This window comes from Hylobates moloch, unplaced genomic scaffold, assembly GCF_009828535.3.
Source record: "Hylobates moloch isolate HMO894 unplaced genomic scaffold, HMol_V3 SCAFFOLD_7, whole genome shotgun sequence".
NCBI lineage: Eukaryota > Metazoa > Chordata > Mammalia > Primates > Hylobatidae > Hylobates > Hylobates moloch.
In genome coordinates, this window is record NW_026652282.1 from 21,075,587 (window position 1) to 21,100,215 (window position 24,629).

Genomic DNA, 24,629 nt, shown 5'->3' on the forward strand with positions numbered 1-24,629 from the left:
TTAGCCATTTTAGGGTGTATGTTGTGATATCTCATTGTGTTTCTATTTTACTTTTAAATAATAAAGAGTACAATTGACCTATTTGGTGTACAGGTCTGTATTTAGAAGGTAACACATAGTAAAATTGATGCTTGTTTTGGTGTAAAGTTCTATGAGTTTTAACAAATGTATAGGTTTATATAACCTCTACCACAAACTGGATATGGAATTCCATCATCCCCAAAGTCTCCCTTAGGCTGTGTCTTAGTAATTACACCCTCATCCCACCTCTAAGTCCTGGCAAACAGTCATCTGTTCTTCATCACTATAGTTTTCCCTTTCCCAGAATATCATATCAATGAAATCATACAGTATATAGTCTTTGAGGGTGTCTTCTTTCATTCAGCATAGTGTCATTAAGATTCATCTATGTAGTTGCATGTATCAATAGTCTGTTCCTTCTTAACTGTTCAGTAGTAGTCCATTATAAGGCTATACCACAATTGTTTGTTCATTCACCCATTGAAAGGCATTTGGTCACATAAAAAGCTTCTGCACAGCAAAGGAAACAATCAGCAAAGTGAAGAGACAACCCACAGAATGGGAGAAAGTATTTGCAAACTACCCATGTGACAAGGGATTAATAGCCAGAATACATAAGGAGCTCAAACAACTATATAGGAAAAAGTCTAATAATCCTATCAAAAAATGGGCAAAAGATTTGAATAGACATTTCTCAAAAGAAGACATACGAATGGCAGACAGGCATCTGAAAAGGTGCTCAATATCACTGATCATCAGAGAAATGCAAATAAAAACTACAATGAGATGTTACCTCACCTCAGTTAAAATGGCTTATATTCGGCCGGGCGCGGTGGCTCACGCCTGTAATCCCAGCACTTTGGGATGCTGAGGTGGGTGGATCACCTGAGGTCGGAAGTTTGAGACCAGCCTGACCAACATGGAGAAACCCCGTCTCTACTAAAAATACAAAATTAGCCGGGCTTAGTGGCAGGTGCCTGTAATCCCCACTACTCGGGAGGCTGAGGCAGGAGAATCACTTGAACCCTGGAGGCAGAGGTTGCGATGAGCCGAGATCACGCCATTGCACTCCAGCCTGGGCAACAAGAGTGAAACTCCACCTCAAAAAAAAAAAAAAAAAAAAAGCTTATATTCAAAAGACAGGCAATAACACATGCAGGTGAGGACATGGAGAAAAGGGAACCCTCATACACTGTTGGTAGGAACATAAATTAGCACAACCACTATGGAGAACAGTTTGGAAGTTCCTCAAAAGACCAAAAATAGAGATCCAGCAATGGATCTCTACCATATGATCCAGCAATCCCACTGCTGGGTATATACCCAAAAGAAAGGAAATCTGTACATCAAAGATATATCTGCACTCCCACATTTGTTGCAGCACTGTTCAGAACAGCTAAGATTTGGAAGTAACCTAAGTGTCCATCAACAGGTGAATGGATAAAGAAAATGTAGTACATATACACAATGGAGTACTATTCAGCCATAAAAAGAATGAAATCCTATCATTTGCAGCAACATGGGTGGAACTGGAGATCATAATGTTAAGTGAAATAATCCAGGCACAGAAAGACAAACATTGCATAATTCTTACTTATTTGTAAGATCTAAAAATCAAAACAATTGAACTCATGGACATAGAGAATAGAAGGATGGTTACCAGAGGCTGGGAATGGAAGTGGAGGGATTGGGAGGAAGGTGGGGATGGTTAATAGGTCCAAAAAATAGTTAGAAAGAATGAATAAGACATACTATTTGACTGCACAACAGGGTGACGGTAGTCAACAATAACTTAATGGTACATTTTAAAATAATTAAAAGAGTGTAATTGGGTTGTCTGTAACTTAAAGGATAAAGTCTTGAGGGGATGGATGCCCCATTCTCCGTGATGTGCTTATTTCACATTGCATGCCTGTATCAAGACATCTCACGTACCCCACAAATATATACATCTACTGTGTACCCACAAAAATTAAAAATTAAAACATTTTTTAAAAAAGTAAAAAAAAAAGGCATTTGGGTTTCCTTTTTTTTCACAATTATGGTTTGAGCTGCTATAAACATTTACGTAAAGGTTTTTGTGCACATAAGTTTTCATTTATGCAGGGTAAATACATGGAAGTGGGATGGCTGGGTAGTGTGGTAAGTATATGTTCAACTTTTTAAGAAACTGTCAAAATATTTCCTAGAGCAGCTGTACCATATTGTATTCTGATCAGAAATATATGAGAGTTCCAATGGTTCTGCATCCTTGTCAGCACTTGGTATTGTCAGTTTTCTTTTTTAGCCTTTTATTTTTTTTTGAAAGAGGGTCTCACTCTGTTGCCCAGGCTGGAGTGCAGTGGCATGATCCGGCTCACGATGGTCTCTGCCTCCTGGGTTCAAGTGATCCTCCCTGCCTCAGCCTCCCGAGTAGCTGCGTCTACAGGCATGCGCCACCATACCTGGCTAACTTTTGTATTTTTTTTAGAGACAGGTTTCGCCATATTGCCCAGGCTGGTCTCGAACTCCTGAGCTCAGATGATCCACTTGCCTCTACCTCCCAAAGTGCTGGGATTACAGGCATGAGCCACCACGCCTGGCCTTTTTTAGCCATTTTAATTTGCATTTCCCTAATGACTAGTAATGTTGGGCATCTTTTAATATCCTCACTTATCATCACATACCATTTTTGGTTTAATACATTTTGCTCATTTTCAATAGGTTTTTTTTTACTGTTATGAGTTTATTATCTGGACACAAATCCTTTGTTGGGTATATGATTTGCAAATATTTTCTTCTAGTTTGTATCTTGCAAAAGTTTTGGCTATTATTAATCTGTTATTAATTCCAGCCAGTATATTTCATCTTGGACATTGTAATTCTCATCTCTTGAAGTTTGATTTGGGTCTTTAAAAGAAATCTTCCATGTCTTAACTTTTTGAACATATGAAATACTGTTATAACTCTTAATATTCCTGTCTACTAATTCTAACATCTGTTCATTTAGGGGTTGGTTTTTATTTATTCCCCACCCACCACCCTATTTTGGGTTGTATTTTCTTTCTTTCCATGCATAGTAATTTTTTGTGTGTGTGTGAGACAAGGTCTTGCTCCGTCACCCAGGCTGGAGTGCAGTGGCGCGATCGTGGCTCATTGCAGTCTTGATCTCCCAGGCACAAGCGATCCCATCCCAGCCTCCTGAGTAGCTGGGACCACAGGCATGTGCCATCACACCTGGCTAATTTTTAAAATTTTTGGTAGAGATGAGGTCTCACTATGTTGCCCAGGCTGGTTCTCGAACTCCTGGGCTCAAGTGAGCCTCCCACCCTGGCCTCCCAAAGTGTTGGGATTACAGGCATGAGCCACAGGCGTGTGCCTGACCTGTGCCTAATAATTTTGGATTGGATACCAGACGTTATGAATTTTACCTTGTTGAATGTTTGATGATTTTTATTCCCATAAACATTCTTGAGCTTTATTCTGGGACACAGTTAAGTTACTTGGAAACAGTTTGATCCTTTCAGGTCTTGCTTTTAAAATCTGTTAGGCAGGACCAGAATCCTTTAGGATTAATTATTCCCACAACTGACCCAAGACTCTTCTGTGTACTCCACCAAATTCCCTGTGCATTTTGAGGTTTTCCAGTCTCGTTAGTGGAAACAGTCCGTTTCCACTTGGCGCTGTGTAAATTCTCAGCACCATTCCCACTAATCTCTTCAGTTGGTTCATTCCCTGGCCTTGGGTAGTTTCCAAACATGCTTGCACTGATTAGTACTCTGTTGAATACTCAAGGGGAACCCTCTGCAGATATCTGGAGTTTTCTCTGTCTTTGCAGTTTCCTCCTCTCTGGTACTCATTCCTGCAGATTCTAGCTGCTTTGCCACCCCAGATTCTCAGTTTGTCTCCTCAACTCAGGCTGTTTGTTAGGTTATGCTTGGGTTCTCCTTCCCCGCACCGTGACCTGGAAACTCTTTCAAGGCAGTAATGCAGGGCAATTTTAGAGTTTACCTTGTTTCCAAGCTCTCTCCATGACTGTTATTTGTTGCTTTAATGTTCAGTGTCTTGTAACCTATTATTTTTCCCCCTCATCTTTTTGGTTGTTTTGGATGGGAGGATAAAGGTAATCCTTTTAGTCGATCTTGGCCAGAATCATCCTAATAGTTTTTCATTGAATGTTTGATATTGCATATGAAAAATTATAGACATAATTTGATTCCCTGTACAGTGTTTTTTCTTTTTTGAGACAGTGTTGCTCTGTCACCCAGGTTGGAGTTCAGTGGTATGATCTCTGCTCACTGCAACCTCTCCCTCCCAGGTTCAAGCAATTATCAGATTATCTCCTGCCTCAGCCTCACCAGTAGCTGGGACTACAGGCACATGCCACCATGCCCGGCTAATTTTTTTTTTTTTTTTTTTTGGTATTTTTAGTAGAGCTGGGGTTTCACCATGTTGGCCAGGCTGGTCTCAAACTCCTGACCTCAGATGATCTGCCTGTTTTGGCCTCCCAAAGTGCTGGGATTACAGGTGTGAGCCACCACGCCCTGCCTACGGTGTTATTTTCTTATAGTTTTATTTTAGCTTCTGGCTGTCAGTTGAAAGTGGGCCAGTTCTCCTTAATCTACTCAGGGATTGAGCTTATTTGAATCTGGGAATAAGTCTTTTTGAAGGCTTATTCTCTTCTGATTCACCAGTTTTCCAAATATTTGGCCTTTCAGATATTCCAGCTGAAAGCATGGAGTGTTTATGAGGGTCTCCTCCTTGGTGGACTCTAAAGTCTAATTTCCTCCCTATCCCTTTGAGACTGTTGGAAGCACTGCACAGCTGCTCGGTATATATGAGTCATCACTTTCTGCTCAGCTTTGCAGCCTTTCAGCTGTGTGTGTGTGTGTGTGTGTGTGTGTGTGTGTGTGTGTGTGTGTGTGTGTGTTTTAAATCAGTAGATGACTCGAGGGAAAAGCAGCACTGAATGTTGGTCTCATCTTTGTATGTTTCTCATCTATCTTTGCTCTCACGTCCTCATTGCACTAGTTCTGATACCTTCAAATAGATCTTAAACATCTTATCTAGTTTTTCTGATTGTACTTAGTGAGAGAGTTGGTATGCAAAAAGTTAGTCTACTTCTGCCTGAAATAGAAAACCTACCTTTCATTTTTTTGTGGTTGGTTATTTTACTTCATCAAAGTGTTTGGAATTGGCATTCTATCCTACAGTCATAATTTACAGAGTTGTTTAGTGGTAGTTCTAAATGTGTATGGTTACACTGTTCACCACCAACCATTTCACCACTGCAGTGCTGTTTTTGAGCTGTTTATTTTGATTCAGGATTTAGTTGGCTGGATTTTATTCACAAAAATTTTTCTCTGGGATCCTCCTTCCCCTGTTCCAACTGGCTTGATTTCTCTCCAGGTTGATTTGTGCAGCTGCTATCCTTGAATTACTTATTATTTTCCTAGTTATATTTACTATTTCTTTAACATTATATCTTTCTCTTTCTAGGCTTACATAGTCACATGCTGGAACACATCCTCTAAATTCCTGAAAAGGGTTTAAGAAGATAAATATTAAGTCCTTGCATTTCTCAGTACGTCTTTCTTCTGTTCTCACTCTTGACAGTTGCAGCTATGTTAGTGCATTTCTTATTACATTTAGAGGTACTGATGAGAATTCTAAGCATAATCTTATTCCGTTTTATTTTGAAGCAGTATGTCTTTTCTCTTTGGTAACTTTACAAATTTTATTCTTTATTCTTGGTGTCCTGATATTTTCCCATGATAGACCCAGATATATTTTTAAAAATTGATCTTCCTTGCATTTGAGCGACTCTTTAAATATGAAAACTGGTGTCTTGTTTTTACCTCTGGGGAATTTTCATCCCATTTCAAAAATGATTTTCTCCCCTCTCTTTTCTTTAGCTTCTCTGGAACTTTCATTAGATCAATGTTGATCTTTGTTTTCTAACTTTTCTTAGACATTTTTGTCTCTTTTGTTCCCCTTTTGCACTGTGGTTTTTTTTTTTTTTTTTTTTTTTTTTTTTTTTTTTTTTTTTTTTTTTTTTTTTTGAGATGGAGTTTTGCTCTTATTGCCCAGGCTAGAATGCAATGGCATGATCCTGGCTCACTGCAACCTCTGCCTCCCAGGTTCAAGTGATTCTCCTGCCTCAGCCTCCCAAGTAGCTGGGATTACAGGCATGTGCCACCATGCCTGGCTAATTTTGTATATTTAGTAGAGATGGGGTTTCACTATGTTGGTCAGGCTGGTCTTGAACCCCAAAACTTCAGGCGATCCACCCATCTTGGCCTCCCAAAGTTCTGCAATTACAGGTGTGAGCCACTGTGCCCAGCCTGCACTGTGTTTTTAAAAATCACTCAGAAAAATTTGTTCTCCAGCTAGAGTTTTTTGATATTCAATTTTTAATTTTCTAAACTTTCACTGGTTTGTTTCTTCACAGCCAGTTCTTGTTTTATGAATGTGATCGCCTCTTTAATCTTTCTCCAGATATTAATTATAATGGATTTTAAGTCATCTTGTTTTCCATATGTACCCCTAATAATCTTAATGTAAATCAAGACCATATGTAATCCATTTATTGCAAGGCATCTATCCAAAGAAATCTAGGTCAGCAGCTAAAATTCATGACAAGTAATTTGCAGCATTTTTTTCTTGAGAAGAGCCAAAGAGGAAATGTATTTTTAATGCCTAACATCTTAAGTATTTCTTCTCCCCAAATATACCCTACACCTCTGGCAATAGAGCTCTGAAAATCTCTCCAACTTGCACTTTTCAGCCCTACCCAAGTCCCCTCTAATATCTAGTCCATACAGCTTCTATTTTTCCCTTTTGCCCATCTTTTTCCAACTTGGAATCTCTGATACCTTCAAATAGATCTTAAACATCTTATCTAGTTTTTTTGAGACAGGGTCTGGCTCTGTCACGAAGGCTGGAGTGCAGTGGCATGATCATGGCTCACCGCAACCTCTGCCTCCTGGGCTCAAGCGATCCTCCCATCTCAGCCTCCCAGGTCGCTGGGAATACAGGCATGCACCACCACGCCCAGCTTTTTTGGCCATGTTGCCTAGTCTGGTCTCGAACTCCTGGGCTCAAGTGATCCGCCTGCCTCAGCCTCCCAACCAAAGTGCTGAGATTACAGGCATGAGCCACTGCGCCTGGCCTTATTTCCTTTTTTTTTTTTTTTTTTTTTTAAATTTCTCCTTGTGGGTTCTCCACAACAAAGGAAACCTAGGAGCTGTAACATGAAGAATTTTCCTCCCTTAGAAAATGAAGATAGTGAGGGAAGATTGTGAATTTTTGTCCCTGTTAGGCTTTTCCCAAGGAAGTATTTGAAAGTCTCTCTAAAACAGAATCCTGGTATTTTATGGTAGCACCCAGAGACGACTTTTCTACCAGTTCAATCTTTATCCTTTTCTTTTTGGGGTGAGTTTAATTACTTATTTTTTGAAATCCTGGAGGTCCTGCCAGGTCGAGCTTGACTCAATTAATCATGATTCCTTCTCACAAACTTCAGAGCCAGGGAGTGGCAGACATGCCACAGTTTCTGCCCTACATAATGTGAAAAGGAGGATATGCTCGCCAAGCGGTTATCTTCGTGTTTGTAGACTGCTGCTGCATGACCTTCTTTCTTTGTGGCTTGAAGCAAACCCAGGACACATAGAGCCTCCCAATGTTTGGAGCTAGCCCTTTAGGTTTCATTTTGCATGTGTCTGGGTTTCCAAAATGCCAGGATATGAGCAGCCAAAAACTTAGTGCTACCCAATTTTTTTTTTTTTTGAGATGGAGTCTCACTCTGTTGCCCAGGCTGGAGTGCAGTGGCATGATCTCAGCTCACTGCAACCTCTGCCTCCTGGATTCAAGCAATTCTCCTGCCTCGGCGTCCTGAGTAGCTGGGATTACAGGCATGCACCACCACGCCTGGCTAATTTTTGTATTTTTAGTAGAGGCGGGGTTTCACCATGTTGGTTAGGCTGGTCTCAAATTCTTAACTCATGATCTGCCCGCCTTGGACTCCCAAAGTGCTGGGATTACAGGTGTGAGACACTGCATCCGACCTGTGCTACCCGACTTCTAACTCATTCTGTTCAGCTGAAAGCAAATTAGTGGGTGCAGTCTTGTAACTGAACTTTTGGGAGGGAGGCCCTATTCAGGTTTCAGACCTTGCTCATGCAAACCACTGGGATCTTGCTCATCCTGGGTACATCTTGTATTTGGAATCACTTCTCTCACACAGATCTCCACCAGAATCCTCCATCTGAGCTTTATCATGTGATATGGTTTGGCTGTGTCCCCACCCAAATCTCATCTTGATTTGTAGCTCCCATAATTCCCACGTGTTGTGGGAGGGACATAATTGGAGATAATTGAATCATGGGGGCAGTTTCCCCCATACTGTTCTCGTGGTAGTGAATACGTCTTACTAGATCTGATGGTTTTGTAAGGGGAAACCCCTTTTGCTTGGCTCTCATTTCTCTTGTCTGCTGCCATGTAAGACGTGCCTTTCACCTTCTGCCATGATTGTGGAACTGTGAGTCCATTAAACCTCTTTTTCTTTATAAATTACCCAGTCTTGGGTATGTCTTTATCAGCAGGGGAAAACAGACTAATACATCATGTAAGCTTGCTTTTGGAGAACAGATATGGTAACCTTTTCCTCTCCCTCAGGTCAGCTACACCAACTATGAGAATTCTGAAGATCATGATGAAGTCCATGATAACTGAATACATCTTGACTATAAATTAGGATTACAGGCCCTTCATCTACATCAGAGGCTCTTAGCTCTAGCTACATGCTAGACTCATCTGGGATCCTTTCAAAGTTCCTCTTTGCAGGACTCAGGCCAGGCCAATTGAAGGTGAATCTCTTGGGAGGAGGGCAGGCATCAGTATAAAAAGCTCCCTAGGTGAATCTGTGCAGCCAAGGTAGAGAGCTGCTGCTCCTGGCGCCTCTGGCCCTTCTAGCCTTGCTGGCTTCTTCCCCAGTAGATGCCTGCTGTGATCGTTGTTCCAATCTGAAGAAACAGAGGTGCCCTTTCTCCTTTCTCACCAACCTGTGCTGATAAATTAGGCCTATGAATTTCAGCAGTTGTCCATTCTGCTATTCTAAGGGTATAAGGCAGCCCTCAAACACCAAAACCAAAACCAATTTTGGTGACCTACGGTTCATGAACAACTCTCACACTGGAGTCACTTAATTGATGTTCACTTCTTGGGGCTTCCACCTGTTTACTATTTCATTGGCACCTCTAATCACAGATCAAGTCTTCCGATCTGGTACCTTAAGAGGTACTTCTTACTAATTTGTTTCTGGTAAGCCGATGTTGTCACAAACCTCACAGAGGCTGCTAAGTCCCAGGGAGCTGATAGCATTGGTGGAGCCCAATAGGACCCTGAGGGCATGTTGATCATGGATTCCCTGTCCCCATCCAGAAGCAACTTCAATTTCTTAAGAAACTGGCCATCTTGCAAGGGTGACTCACAACTGTAATCCCAGCACTTTGGGAGGCCAAGGCAGGCGGATCACTTGAGATCAGGATTTTGAGACCAGCCTGGGCAACATAGCGAAACCCCGCCTTTACTAAAAATACAAAAATTAGCCAGGTGTGGTGGTGCACACCTGTGGTCTGCACCTGTGGTCCACCTAATTGGGAGGCTGAGGTGGGAGGATCACTTGACCCCAGAAAGTCAAGGCTGCAGTGAGCCTGGATCATGCCACTGCACTCCAGCCTGGGTGACAGAGTGATACTCTGTCTCAAAAAAATAAAAATAAGGGGCAAGGCGCAGTGGCTCACGCCTGTAATCCCAGCACTTTGGGAGGCTGAGGTGGGCAGATCACGAGGTCAGGAGATCGAAATCATCCTGGCTAACACGGTGAAACCCTGTCTCTACTAAAAATACAAAAAATTAGCTAGGTGTGGTGGTGGGCACCTGTAGTCCCAGCTACTCAGGAGGCTGAGACAGGAGAATGGTGTGAACCTGGGAGGCGGAGCTTGCAGTGAGCCGAGATCGCGCCACTGCACTCCAGCCTGGGCGACAGTGAGACTCCGTCTCGAAAAAAAAAATACAAATAATAAGAATAAGGCCGGGTGTAGTGGCTCACACCTGTAATCTCAGCACTTTGGGAGGCCAAGGAGGGCGAATCACCTTGAGATCAGGAGTTTGAGACTAGCCTGGCCAACATGGTGAAATCCCATCTCTACTAAAAATACAAAAAATAAATTAGCTGGTCATGGTGGCACAAGCCTATAATCCCAGCTACTCGGGAGGCTGAGGCAGGAGAATCGCTTGAACACAGGAGGCAGAGGTTGCAGTGAGCTGAGATCCCATCACTGCACTCCAGCCTGTGTGACAGAGTAAGACTCCATCTAAAAAAAAATAAAAATAGAAAAAGAAATTGGTCATTGGTGGAGATTAGGTTTTATTTTTATTTAGCTCTGTCGCCCAGGCTGGAGTGCAGTGGTGCGATCTCGGCTCACTGCAAGCTCTGCCTCCCGGGTTCACGCCATTCTCCTGCCTCAGCCTCCTGAGTAGCTGGGACTACAGGCGCCCGCCACCATGCCCGGCTAATTTTTCGTATTTTTAGAAGAGATGGGATTTCACCGTGTTAGCCAGGATGGTCTCGATCTCCTCCCCTCATGATCCGCCCACGTCAGCCTCCCAAAGTGCTGGGATTACAGGTGTGAGCCACTGTGCCCAACTGAGATTAGGTTTTAAAAAGACAATGGATTTTCTCGATTTGGTAGACTTACATAATATCACATATGTTTGGCTTTCTCTCTGGTACATACAATTCAAACAGCATATTCTCCCCAAATGTACCACTCTGATACCAGACTTCACAGTCTCTTGGGCTATCTGGGGTTAATGTCAGAATTATCATGGCTTGGAGCTGGGCAGCTCCTGGTTTTTGACATCGTTGTTGGTGAAACATGGTGAAAATGTTTTCTGATTCAGGTTTAGCTTGAAAGGTTTTTTTTTTTTTTTTTTTTTTTTAAATAAGGCAGGGTCTCACTGTTTCGGCCAGGCTAGAGTGCAGTAGTGAGATCACGGGTAACCACAGCCTTGACCTCCTGGGTTCAAGTGATCTGCCTGCCTCAGCCTCCCAAGTAGCTGGGACTACAGGTGTGCACCACCATGCCCGGCTAATTTTTTATTATTTTGTTTATAGAGGTGGAGTTTCACCATGTTGCCAAGGCTGGTCTCGAACTCCTGGGCTCAAGTGATCCTCCTGCCTCAGCCTCTCAAAGTGTTGGGATTACAGGCGTGAGCCACGACACCCAGCCAGCATGCAACTTTTAATCTGAAGTCCATCTGAATATCAGACCTTAAACCCCAAACATGGTTTACAGCACTCCAAATGTAACCCAGGTCCTATGCCACTTGCTTTGTTGGAGAAGGGACAGGACAGTCAATAACTATCCCCTGCGTGACCTTTTCCTGTCTTTGTCTTCTACTTGGGAAAAAGCAAAGTATTCTGGGTGATTAGAGAAGTAAAACGCGTAGCATGCCCACACCCTCAGCCAAGGAAACATACGAAGTTGGTTATTTCCTTCATCTTCTGTGCCATATGGAGTCTAAAGATCTTGGAAGGTTGGCCCTCATCCATTCAGCTCATCTTATGTACCTGTGTCTGGTCCTTCAGTCAGTAGAGAGCGACCTCCTTGATCCATTTCCTTCCCATCTTTGTCCCTTTCCCCATATTCCTTAGTCTTTTTATCTTTTATCCTCTTTCATCTTCCTGTCTCCTCTTCTGTCATGGACTGTCGGTTACATTGTACCCCATCCACTTTCCCTCTTGGATAGAGGTGAGGGGGAGAAACCTTTTAGGGTCCTGAAGGTGGAAGTCAACAGTGGAAGTTCATCATGATGCCGTGACTTGTGGGTGAAATAGTTATAAAGCAATCAGACATTTCTGTGAAGGAGAACTTCCTGTTGGTGTATATTTTGAACTTAATTATGCTGAAAGAGTTCATGTCTCCTTCTCAACATTTAATTAGTTTTTTTTTTTTTTTTTGAGATGGGGTCTCACTATATTGCCCAGACTGTTTCGAACTCCTGGCCTCAAGTAATCCTCCCATCTTGGCCTCCCAAAATGCTGGGATTACAGGCGTCATCGGTTACGTTTTTAAAAAGCCCTCTTATCACCTCTATCTTGGGATGTGGCAGGCTCCTCGAGGTGGAGTGGAAAGAAAAAAAACACACAAAACTATCTCTCCATAAGCTGTTTCTTGTGTCGGTTGAGCTTGGTGCCTGTCTTTCACGGCAATGGATTTCTTCGGGTGTTCTGTGGTTTTTGTCTGTGTGCTCATGTTGCTGTGTGAGAACTTCTGCTTGTGTGGCTGTGGATGCTAGCTCTGATGGCGAAGCTTGTTTTGAGGATTATGGGGTTGAGTGGAGTGGGGGATGTTAGGCTGCCTTTGTCACTTGGGGAATGGTGGCCCCGGGGGCAGTTTTAAGCAGAGTAAGCATAAGCCCTTAGAGAAAATGGGAGAGAGGACAGGGGGCGGAGAGGGGGCTGAGGGGGGGGGGGGGGGGGGGGGGGGGGGGGGGGGGGGGGGGGGAAAGGGAGAGAAAGAGGGAGAGAGAGGGAGAGAAAGAGAGAGAGAGAGAGAGAGAGAGAATATTCCACACGTAGTCTTCAAATTAACCACCCGGAAGATTGTCCCATGACCCCCGCACACTCCATCTATTGCTCCCCAATTTTTCCAGTCTCCTTCCTCAGTTTCCTCTTGGGTTTGTTCTCACCTTCTATCTTTCCTTCAAGAGTTTCTCAAATCTTTTGTTTTGCAGTGTTTGGCTTTCTAGTGGTATTATACATAAATAATTAAAATTTTTTTTTCCTGTGATTTCAGTCATTCGGAAGGGATTTAGGTGCATGTGATCCATCTGAAATTTGTATCTAAATGCCAGGAGGCTGCCTTGGAAGGGAGCAAGCTCCCCACCGTGACAGGTTTCTACGTTTAAGTAGAAGGAAGATGGAGAATATTTAAGTATGTGACAGGGAATTACTCTACATTGATGAATTTCAAAAAATGTTCACTGTGACCTGTAAGAAGAAATACGTTTTACATAGATGTTCATTCATGATACAGGTAACTGAGACAAGAGTTTCATTAAACAATGTTTACCCTATGTGTAAGGCATTGTGAAATTTTTTTTTTTTGTTTTTTTTTTGAGTCAGGGTCTCCTCTGTCGCCCAGGGTGGAGTGCAGTTGGATGATTACAGCTTACTGCAGCCTCCGCCTCTCAGGCACAAGTGATCCTCCTATCTCAGCCACCTCAGCCTCCTGAGTAGCTGGAACTACAGGTGTACACCATCATGCCCGGCTAATTTTTTTTTTTTTTTTTTTTTTTTTTTTTTGAGATGGAGTCTCGCTCTGTCGTCCAGGCTGGAGTGCAGTGGCGCAATCTCGGCTCACTGCAAGCTCCGCCTCCCGGGTTCACGGCATTCTCCTGCCTCAGCCTCTCCGAGTAGCTGGGACTACGGGCGCCTGCCACCACGCCCGGCTAATTTTTTTTGTATCTTTTTTTTAGTAGAGAGGGGGTTTCACCGTGGTCTGGATCTCCTGACCTCGTGATCCGCCCGCCTCGGCCTCCCAAAGTGCTGGGATTACAAGCGAATTTTTGTATTTTTTTGTAGAGACAAGGTTTCCCTATGTTGCCCAGGCTAGTCTTGAACTCTTGAGCTCAAGTGACCCACCCACCTTGGCCTCTCTAAGTGCTGGGATTACAGGCATGAGACACTGTGCCTGGCCACATTGTGATTTTTCTATTGTATTTCATGAAGACATTCATTTATCTAAATATGGCACTAAAAGCACAAGAAACAAAAGAAAAAATAAATTGAACTTCATCTAAATTAAAAGCTTGCATGTTTCAGAGGACACTATCAAGAAAGTGAAAAGATGACCCATGAAATGGGGGAAAGTGTTTGCAAATCACACATATGATGAGGATTTAATATCAAAAAAATATAAAGAACTCCTACAACTCAAGTACAAGCAAACGACCCAATTTCTAAATGGGCAAAGGACTTAAATAGACATTTCTCCAAAGAAGACTTACACATGGACCAAAAGCACATGAAAAAATGCTCAACATCATTAGTCATTAGGTAAATGCAAATTAAAACCACAATGAGATGTTACTTCATATCCACCAGGATGGTTATTATAAAAAAAAAATGGAAATAACAAGTGTTATGGGGATACAGAGAAACTGGAACCCTTGTATATTGCTGGTAGGAATGTAAAAGGTTGCAGCTGCTGTGGAAAACAGTATGGTGGTTTTTAAAAAGTTAAACATAGAATTACCATATGATCTGGCCTGGCTAACACCGGTAATCCCAGCCCTTTGGGAGGCCACGGTGGGTGGATCATTTGAGGTCAGGAGTTCGAGACCAGCCTGGCCAACTGGTGAAACCGCGTCTCTACTAAAAATACAAAAATTAGCCGAGCACGGCGGTGCACACCTGTAGTACCAGCTACTTGGGAGGCTGAGGCAGGAGAATAACTTGAACCCAGGAGGTGGAGGTTGCAGTGAGCCGAGATCATGCCACTGCACTCCAGTCTAGGCAACAGAGCGAAGACTGTCTCAAAAAAAAAAAAAAAATTACCATATGATCCAATACTTCCAATCTGAGGTATATACCCCAAATAATTGAAAACAGGAACTAAAGTTCTGGTAAATGTTACAACATGAATGAACCTTGAAAATGTTGTGTTAAATGAAACATACCAGATGTAAAAGGACAAATAATATATTATCCACTTATATGAAACATCTGGAATAGGCAAATTCATAGAGACAGAAGGATAGAGGTTTCCAGGGGCTGGAGAAAGAAAGAATGGGAAGCTATTGCCTATGCTACAGTTTTTGCTTGGGATGCTGAAAAAGCTCTAGAAATAGATAGTGGTGATATTTAAACAACTGTTTTTTTTTTGTTGTTGTTGTTGTTGTTTTTTTTGAGATGAAGTCTTACTCTGTTGCCCAGGCTGGAGTGCAGTGGCGCTATCTTGGCTCGCTGCAACCTCTGCCTCCAGGGTTCAAGTGATTCTCCCACCTCAGACTCCTGAGTAGCTGGGATGACAGGCACCCTCCATTGTGCCTGGCTAATTTTGTAGAGACAGGGTTTCACCATGTTGGCCAGGCTGGTCTTGAACTCCTGACCTCAAGTGATCCACCCGCCTTGGCTTCCCAAAGTGCTGGGATTACAGGCATGAGCCACCGCGCCTGATCTAAACAACATTTTAAATATACATAATGCCACAGAATTGTACACTTAAAGTGATTACAATGATATATTTTAGGATATGTACATTTTACCATTTACCAAGAAAAATTGTGATATAAATTTACTTATCAAAATCCACCAAGTTATTTTGATCCACGAATAAGTCACATATGATAGGTAGAAAAGCACTGCTAGATGATCTTTAATATTTATAACAACCTAGATATTTTAACCATATGAAGAAAGGTTTAAAAGTTATGAATTGGTGCATTGTGAATGGCACAGCCATGTTTTTTGGAAGTATATTTTGTTAGGCACAAATGATCACATGTTGAATTTATCAGCTGTGATGCTAACTTAAGGGACCCTTAGTGTAGAATGACTGCTCTCTTAGTAAAACATCCTGGCTTGCGTGCAAAAACTTTACATGTCATTATAATTTGCCACCATACGTGTCAAAATCTGCAAGAAAATTTGAAAATCATATAAATCACTTAGAATGGTAACAGAACAGAAATTAATCATAATTTTTAAAAGAACAACTGCATAATATGCAAAAATTCCCTATTAACAAGAATATTTGATTGGCTGTTTAAATCTTTATTACCAGAGTCTGTTGTGTTAGGTGCTATTCTCAAGGGGCTGGGGACCCTTGTTCACAGTGATGGGTGCCACCTACTGGATATACTAATATTTTCTCTGACAACATCAGAAATTCTCTTTCAGGACTCTTTTGGAAGCGAGTATTCCCTCCCTTCCCTTCCCCCTATCCCACTAGCCCCATGTTAACACGGCTGGAACGGAACACAGAATTCCCATGAGGCTATGACAGGCAGCTTCTGACCTGGATCTCCCGAGTGCGGGCTACGTTAGTGACTTGCTTCTAATGAACAGAATAGGACAAAAACGATGGGATGTCCCATCTGAGATTAGGTTACAAAACACCGTGACTTTTTTTTTTTTTTTTTTGAGACACGGTTGTGCTCTGTCACCCAGTCTGGAGTGCAGTGGCACGGTCACAGCTCACTGCAGCCTCGACCTCCTGGGCTCAAGCCATCCTCCCTAATAGCTGGGACTATAGGCGCATGCCACCACTCCCAGCTCATTTTTGTATTTTTTTTTGTGAAGACAGGGTTTTGCCATGTTGGCCAGGCTGGTCTCAAACTCCGGTCCTCAAGTGATCCGCCCACCTCGGCTCTCCAAAGTGCTGGGATTACAGGCGTGAGCCACCGCGCCTGGCCAAGACTGTGGCTTCTGTCTTGATTGCAAACTGTCTCTGATGCCTCTTGCATGCTTGTTCTGAGGAAGCCAGCTACCATGCTGTCAACCACCCCATGCAGAGGTTCACATGGCCAGGAACTGAGAGCAGCTTCTGGCCAACAACCAGCAAGAAACTGACGCCCTCAGGGGAACCAACGCCCTTAGTCCAACAGCTTGTGAGAAATGGAATCTGGCCAACAACCACGTGAGTGAATTTGCAAACAGATCCTTCCCTTATGAAACCTTCAGATGAGCCAGTAGCCTCAGTGAACATTCTGATTGCAGCCCCAGGAGAGACCCTGATTCCTGCAGCATAGAAACTTTGAGAAAAGAAATGTGTCGTTTTGAGCCATTACGTTTTAGGATAATTTGTTATGCAGCAGTGGTTAACTAATTCAGGGGCCCAAACTAATTCTGATGGATTTTCAAAAGCTTTAGAAGTTTCCTGTTTGAATTTGGCTTCATAAGCCTCAGTAAAAACTTTCTACTGTGCTTGCCTGTTTATAACTATTAGACCTTGTGTTCCCAGGGGAATACTTTTGGACACTTCTGGAGCCACTCAGTCTGTAGTCCTGCAAAGGAGATGTCACAAAAGGTAAATCTTGATCATATACCATGTGAATGAGTGTTTGAAGGTTAGGTACACTTTTCAGAGGAACATGTATTACTTTTTATCATTAATTTTCTGTTGCAAGAGTATAACATGAATACATTCTCCTTATGAATATAAGTACGTTATAAATAGAGTCCTCTTTGACAGTAACTCAATCTAGGTCCCTCTCCTCCCCACCCCTCCCCACCCTCAGTTATGAGTTTGGAGTAAATCTTTCCAGACCTAAAAAAAAAAAAATTACATAAACACACGTGTTTGTTTTTGCAACAATGATACTCTCCTTCCATAACATTCACTTTTTTCATTCCTCGCTTTTTTCCACTCAACCATCTCATTCAGTTTTGAAATCCCTGTTGCTACATGTGGATCTAGTTAATTCTTAGCTATAAAAAATGAAAACTTATTTTCCCACTGATGACTTATAGGTTGTTTCTAGATTTTCATTTTCCTACACGATGCTACAGTGAACACCGCCTGCTTGTCCATGTCAGAGTGTCCTTTTCTAGGGAACACACCTAAGAGAGGAAATGTTGGGGAGGGGAGGGAAAATCATGTGAGCATTTTTAAGTCTTAGACACACTCCCAAATTGCTCACCAAAATGACCGTGCCAATTTATACTTCCTGCAGTAATGAAATTGCCTGTTTGCCCCAATCTTTGCCAAAATGTCGTATTTTCCAATCTGGCAGGTGAAAATGATTTGTTGTTGTTTTAGTTTGCATTCCCCTGGTTATTAGTGAGGCTGACAATCTTTTCGTATACTAACTGGCAGGGCCTCTCCCTTTTTATAAGGCTCCTATGAGAGGAGTTGTGTGTGTCTGTGTGGGGGTGCGGGGGTGGGGATTGGATTTGAGCCTTGGTGCCAACTACTTGGGGGAGTTGCATACCAGTTCTGAGAACATGAGCTGCCATTGCTGATGGCACTAGGGGAGACTGTGAGAAACTGAGATCACATACAGCCTCTCCCTCTGGGGTGAGGAGGAGCCACTGCTTTCAGCAAGGTCACCATTCTAGAGAGAGCCACTGGGGTTATGCAGTCCACAAAGTGCTTGCTCACACCACTGTGTGAAGGCAATGACAACAGGGTTAGGACATTGGCTGGACTGATGGCCTCCAATCAGTGCAAAATCAAAATAGGTTGCTGTTGCACCACGGGGGTAGGACAGAGGATGGCTGGAACTCAGGGGGCGTCCCTAGGTAACAGTTAATGGAATACCACTGAATACCCAAACAGGCAGGATTAACAAGGGCATAGACCCTCAGGAAGTAAAGCTTGGGACACCTCACACCAGCAAGGGAAGAGGAATTTGGATTGCATGAGAGAGGACAGGAGCCTCATAGCTACTTGCAAACACAAAGACTGTTGCTGATCCTCGAATTTTCTTCCTTGCCAAATACATGTGTTCATAAACAATTTCTCTAGCCGGGCGCGGTGGCTCACGCTTGTAATCCCAGCACTTTGGGAGGCCGAGGCGGGCGGATCACGAGGTCAGGAGATCGAGACCACAGTGAAACCCCGTCTCTACCAAAAATACAAAAAATTAGCCGGGCGTGGTGGCGGGCGCCTGTAGTCCCAGCTACTCGGAGAGGCTGAGGCAGGAGAATGGCGTGAACCCGGGAGGCGGAGCTTGCAGTGAGCCGAGATCGCGCCACTGCACTCCAGCCTGGGTGACAGAGCAAGACTCTGTCTCAAAAAAAAAAAAAAAACAATTTCTCATCTCTTTGGCTCCTTTTTCCTCAATATGGATAAACTTGCTATTTAGACCATAGGTTACAGAATTGTGATGGAATTAGAAGAGGCACAGGTCTGATCCAAAGATCTTTATGTTGGAGGTAGGTGCAGAAATGGAGGAGACTTTGGTGTGTCTCTCTTTGGGAAATGTGAGTCCATTTTATGTTTTAAGGGGAAAAAAAATCACATTATTTTAGCCAACAGAATTTTGGAAAGTATATCCATGGGAAGCTATGTCCAAAGGGATGGACTATTTCGTGGGGGAAGGCGGTACCACCCACATCCATTCATCCTTCCTGACAGCACGCGTGATCACCTCTGGCCAGTTCCCTAGGTGTGCACCATCTTGGTGGAATGATAAATCGAGGATCTAGCAGAACTCCCACTACAGAAATGAAGAGGCCCCTGAAGGCAACATCTTCTAGATTCTTCCTCTAATCTCTTCAACAGAGCCAAGGTGCTAGCATGTTGCCGAAAGTATGTGAGGGTGACTCACTCCTCCAGAACTTTTAATCCTTTAATCCTAAACGGAGTGAAGCAAGTCTATTCATTCCAGAGGCAGTGCTGGGAAAGACTGTCAAACCACGGAGACTCTCTGGAACTCCCTGATTCTGTTTTGTTCCATTGGATGAATCTACTACAACTTATTTTTCTCTATCAACATCTGGGGCTATCTCAAATACTGCTGCTAGGAACATTCTTACACTTCTCTTTTGGTGCACATGCTTACACATTTTTCTTGGGCATGTACCCAGGAGTAAAACTGATGGGCTGTAGTTGTAAGAGAGATTGCAACATGCATTTTTGATTTGTTAAAGTCTAATGTTAACTGGCATTTTTGCCTACTTCCCAGACAATGCAAGACTCTAGAACACTTCATTTATACCCTCTCCTGACCTATATGCCATTATAGCTGTGTATATTAAGCCTCCCAAGACATTATTTTCGTTGTATTATACAGTCAGTATTAATTTAGAACGGCCTACATATTTACAATTTCAGTTGCTCTTCATTCCTTCCTGCAAATACAAACTTTCATCTGGGATCACCTTCTTTCTGCCTGAAGGATACCTTTTAGTATTTCCTTTAAGGAATTTTGTCAGCCTTTTGTCTGAAAATATTTTTATTTCACCTTCAATTTTGAAGTTTATTTCCAATTAATATATAATTTGGGATAGACAGTTATTTTCTCTCAACACTTTGAAGATCTCATTTTATTTTCTTCGAACTTGTTCTGTTGGGAAACTAGCTGTCCTATTGCTCCTTTGAAGGCAATTGCCTTTGTGTTTGTGTGTGTGTGTGTGTGTGTGTGTGTGTGTGTGTGTGTGTAAGATTTTGTTTCTTCGTTTTCAGCAATTTGACTATCATGTACCTAGCTGTGGTTTTATTTTATTTATCCTGCTTTAGATTAATATTGATTCTTAAATATATGGCTCATATGTTTCATTTGTTTTAGAAAATTGTTAGCCATTATCTCCAAAATATTGCCTTTGTTCCAATTTATCTCTTCTCTCCTGCTGGAACTCCAATTACCCTTTTGTTAGATCTAGTCATTGTAACCTATGTTTCTTACCCTGTTTTCTTTTTTTCCTTCTGTACTTTGCCATGGATTTTTTTCTCCCCATCTATCTTCCAGTTCATCAATTATTTCGTTAGCTGTGTATAATATACTGTTAAACCCATCGATCAAGTTAATTTCAGTTACTGTTTTTGTTTTCAATTTTCATTTGGTTCTTTTCATAGTTTCTAATTTTTTGCCAAAACTTAAAATCTTTTTTTTTTTTTTTTTTGAGATAGAGTCTCACTCTGTTGCCCAGGCTGAAGTGCAGTGGCATGATATCAGCTCATTGCAACCGCTGCCTCCCAGGCTCAAGTGATTCTCCTGCCTCAGCCTCCCGAGTAGCTGGGACTACATGCGTGCGCCACCATGCCTGGCTAATTTGTGTGTTTTTAATAGAGAGGAGGTTTCACCATGTTGGCCAGGCTGGTCTCGAACTCCTGACCTCAAGTGATCCACCTGCCTCGGCTTCCCAAAGTGCTGGGATTACAGGCGTGAGCCACCGTGCCTGGCCTAAATATTTTAAGTCTTTGGACACATTAACCAAAGTAATTTTTAAATTGAAATCTAATAACCTCACCTGAATCTCTGTGGTTCTATTGTCTAGTTTTCTTCTTTTTCTAATTTTTTCTCAGCCTCTCGAGTAGCTGGGATTACAGGCGGGTACCACCACATCCGGCTAATTTTTGTATTTTTAGTAGAGACGGGGTTTCACCATGTTGGCCAGGCTGGTCTTGAACTCCTGACCTCAGGTAATCCACCCACCTTGGCCTCCTGAAGTGCTGGGATTACAGGCGTGAGCCAACACGCCCGGCCTTCTCATTTATTCTTGAAGGACATTTTCACTAAGTATAGATTGTTATTGTTATTTTTGTGCTCACTGAAATTATGTTTTCATTATTTTTGTCAAAAAGTCCACTGTTTCTTCTTTGTAGGTAATATATCTTTCATGGCTGTTTTTAAATTTTTATTTTTGAAGATTTTTTTCTTCAGTTTTGATGCGACGTGTTAGGTATGGATTTTAGAAAGTCCTATTTGTGATGCATTGGGCTTCTGGAATATAGGGATCAATGTCTTTTATCTCAGCTTCTATCACTTGCAAATATGCCTCTACCTAATTGTTGCTCTCTCTTTTCCTTCTGGAACTCCAACTACATGTATGTTAGACTTCTCACATTATTTCCCATGTTAACTTCTCTTTCGTATTTTGTTTTTGTCTGTATGCTAAATTCTGGATAATGTTTTCTGAACCATCTTCCAATTGGCTCTTTCTTCATCTCTACGTTATTTACTGTTAAACCTATCCATTGAATTTTCAATTTTGCTTACTGTTTTTTTATTTCTAGAAGTTCTATTTTGTTTTTCCAAGTATTTGGGGTCATCTTTTTATACGAAAGTATGTTTGTTTTTCCAAGTTTTGGGGTCATCTTTTTTTTAAACAAAGTAAACTTTTGATTTTAGAATAGTTTATTTTATTTTTGAGATGGAGTCTTGCTCTGTTGCCCAGGCTGGAGTGCAGTGGGATGATCTTGGCACACTGCAACCTCTGCCTCCAGGGTTCAAGCAATTCTCCGGCCTCAGCCTCCCAAGAAGCTGAGATTACAGGCATGTGCTCCTATACCCAGCTAATTTCTGTATTTTCAGTAGAGATGGGGGTTTCACCATGTTGGCCAGGCTGGTCTCAAAGTCCTGACCTCAAGTGATCCACCCACCTTGGCCTCCCAAAGAGAATAGTTTCAGATTGACAGAAAAGTTGCAAAGATAGTACAGAAAGTTCAAGCTGCAAAGATAGTACAGAGAGTTCCCATATACCGTGCCTTCAGTCTTGCCTATTGTTAACATCTTACATTATGGTACATTTGTTGCAACTAATAAGCCAATACTGATATTATTAAATTCCTGACTTTATTCATATTTCATTAGCTTCCCTCAACGTCTTTTCTGTGTTCCAGGATCCCTCCTAGATACTTTTTTTTTTTTTTTTTGATATGGAGTCTCGCTCTGTCGCCCAGGCTGGAGTGCAGTGGCCAGATCTCAGCTCACTGCAAGCTCCGCCTCCTGGGTTTGCGCCATTCTCCAGCCTCAGCCTCCGGAGTAGCTGGGACTACAGGCGCCCGCCACTACGCTCGGCTAATTTTTTGTATTTTTAGTAGAGACGGGGTTTCACCGTGTTAGCCAGGATGGTCTCCATCTCCTGACCTCGTGATCCGCCTGTCTCGGCCTCCCAAAGTGCTGGGATTACAGGCGTGAGCCACCGTGCCTGGCCCTCAGATATGTTTTGTATAGTCATCATGTCTTCTTAGCCTCCTCTGGACTGCGACGGTTCCTCACACTTCACCTATTTTTGGTGACCTTGACTGTTTTGAGGAGTACTGGTCATGTATTTTGCAGACTATTCCTCAAATTAAGCTTGTCTGATATTTTTCTCATGGTTAGACTAAGGTTACAGGTTTTTAGGAAGGAGGCCACAGAGGTGATGGGCCCTCATCACATCACCATCAAGGACACATGCTATCAATGTGACTTGTCACAGATTACATTAACCTTGATCACCTGGCCAAGATGGTGCTTGTGAGGTTTCTCTGCTGTTATTTTCCACCCCAGTCTTTTAATACTGTCCTCATTGGAAGTAAAACTCTAAGCACAGCCTGTACTTAAGGTGTGGAGAGTTAAGTTTCACCTCCCTGGGGAGTGCGTATCTACATAAATCATGTAGAATTCTTCCATATGGAAGACTGTCCATTCTGCCTCATTTCATTTATTAATTTTTTCAAGTGTTTATATTACTGTTGAGTCATGGATTTTTTTTTTTTTTTTTTTGACAGAGTCTCTGTCACCCAGGTTGGAGTGCAGTGGCACCATCTCAGCTCACTGCAACCTCCACCTCCCCAGTTCAAGTGATTCTCCTGCCTCAGCCTCCCGGATAGCTGAGATTACAGTCATGCGCCACCACGCCCGGCTAATTTTTTATATTTTTAGTAGAGACAGGGTTTCACCATGTTGGTCAGGCTGGTCTCAAACTCCTAATCTCAGGTGATCTGCCCACCTTGACCTCCCAAAGTGTTGGGATTATAGACATGAGCTACTGCACCTGGCCGGAAATTTCTTTTATGCTTCAGGTTATAATTCAGCACTACATTCTTCATTTTATTTCTCCTGTCCAAACTGTTCCAGCTTTGGCCATTGCTAGCTCCCCTCAGGTGCCTCCTGTGTCCCTTTGCCACAGCCCCAGCATTTTGTTGTTTGAGCACTTCCTTATCTCTGGCCCTTCAAGATGCTCCAGGCTCATTTTGTATTTTTCCCGCCCCAGTCCTAGAATCAACAATTTCTTTAAAGAACCCCGGGTTCCTTTTTTTTTTTTTTTTTGAGACGGAGTCTCACTCTGTCACCCAGGCTGGAGTGCTGTGGCGCAATCTTGGCTCACTGCAACCTCTGCCTCCCCGGTTCAAGCGATTGTCCTGCCTCAGCCTCCCGAGTAGCTGAGATTACAGGTGCACGCTACCACGCCCAGCTAATTTTTGTATTTTTAGTAGAGACAGGGTTTCACCATGTTGGCCAGGATGGTCTCAACCTCTTGACCTTGTGATCTGCCTGCCCTGGCCTCCCAAAGTGCTGGGATTACAAGCATGAGCCACTGCGCCAAGCCCCTGGTTCCTTTCACTGGAGAATATGGTATTAGAAACCAAGAAGGATCACTGTTTAGAGTTGTTTCTTCTTGCAGATATTTTAAATCATGTCTTTTATTCTTTAAATAAATTAAGTATTTAAAAAATTGGTCTCGGCCAGGCATGGTGGCTCATGCCTGTAATCCCACACTTTGGGAGGCCAAGGCAGATGGATTACCTGAGGTCAGGAGTTCAAGACCAGCCTGGCCAACATGGTGAAGCCCCGTCTCTACTAAAAATACAAAAATCAATGGGGCGTGTTGGCGCACGTCTGTAATCCCAGCTACTCGGGAGGCCGAGGTGGGAGAATCGCTTGAACCCGGGAGACGGAGATTACAGTGAGCCAAGACTGTGCCACTGCACTCCAGCCCGGGCAAGAGAGTGAGACTCCATCTTAAAAAAAAAAAAAAAATTAGTCTCTGTCTGAAGTGTTGGTATGTCTGTTTCTGTAGTCAGTTGTTTCAACTGGCTCCCACTCCTGGTGCCTTGTTCTCCTGTTTGGTTATTATTAATTTTTTTTTTTTTTTTTTTTTTTTTTTTTTTTTTTTTTTTTTTTTT

The 24,629-nt window shown here is 42.6% G+C and overlaps 2 protein-coding genes across 2 annotated transcripts in view; both read left to right on the forward strand.

Annotated features, from left to right (window-relative positions):
- Nucleotides 1-24,629, forward strand: part of ZFX (zinc finger protein X-linked) — a 180,293-nt gene that overhangs the window by 19,103 nt on the left and 136,561 nt on the right. The gene's annotated exons all lie outside the window — the stretch shown is intronic.
- PDK3 (pyruvate dehydrogenase kinase 3) overlaps nt 9,274-24,629 on the forward strand; it is a 300,615-nt gene continuing 285,259 nt past the window's right edge. The window contains exon 1 of the mRNA XM_058441397.1: nt 9,274-9,285. The gene's annotated coding sequence lies outside the window, so the exon portion shown is untranslated. The remainder of the gene's footprint in view (nt 9,286-24,629) is intronic.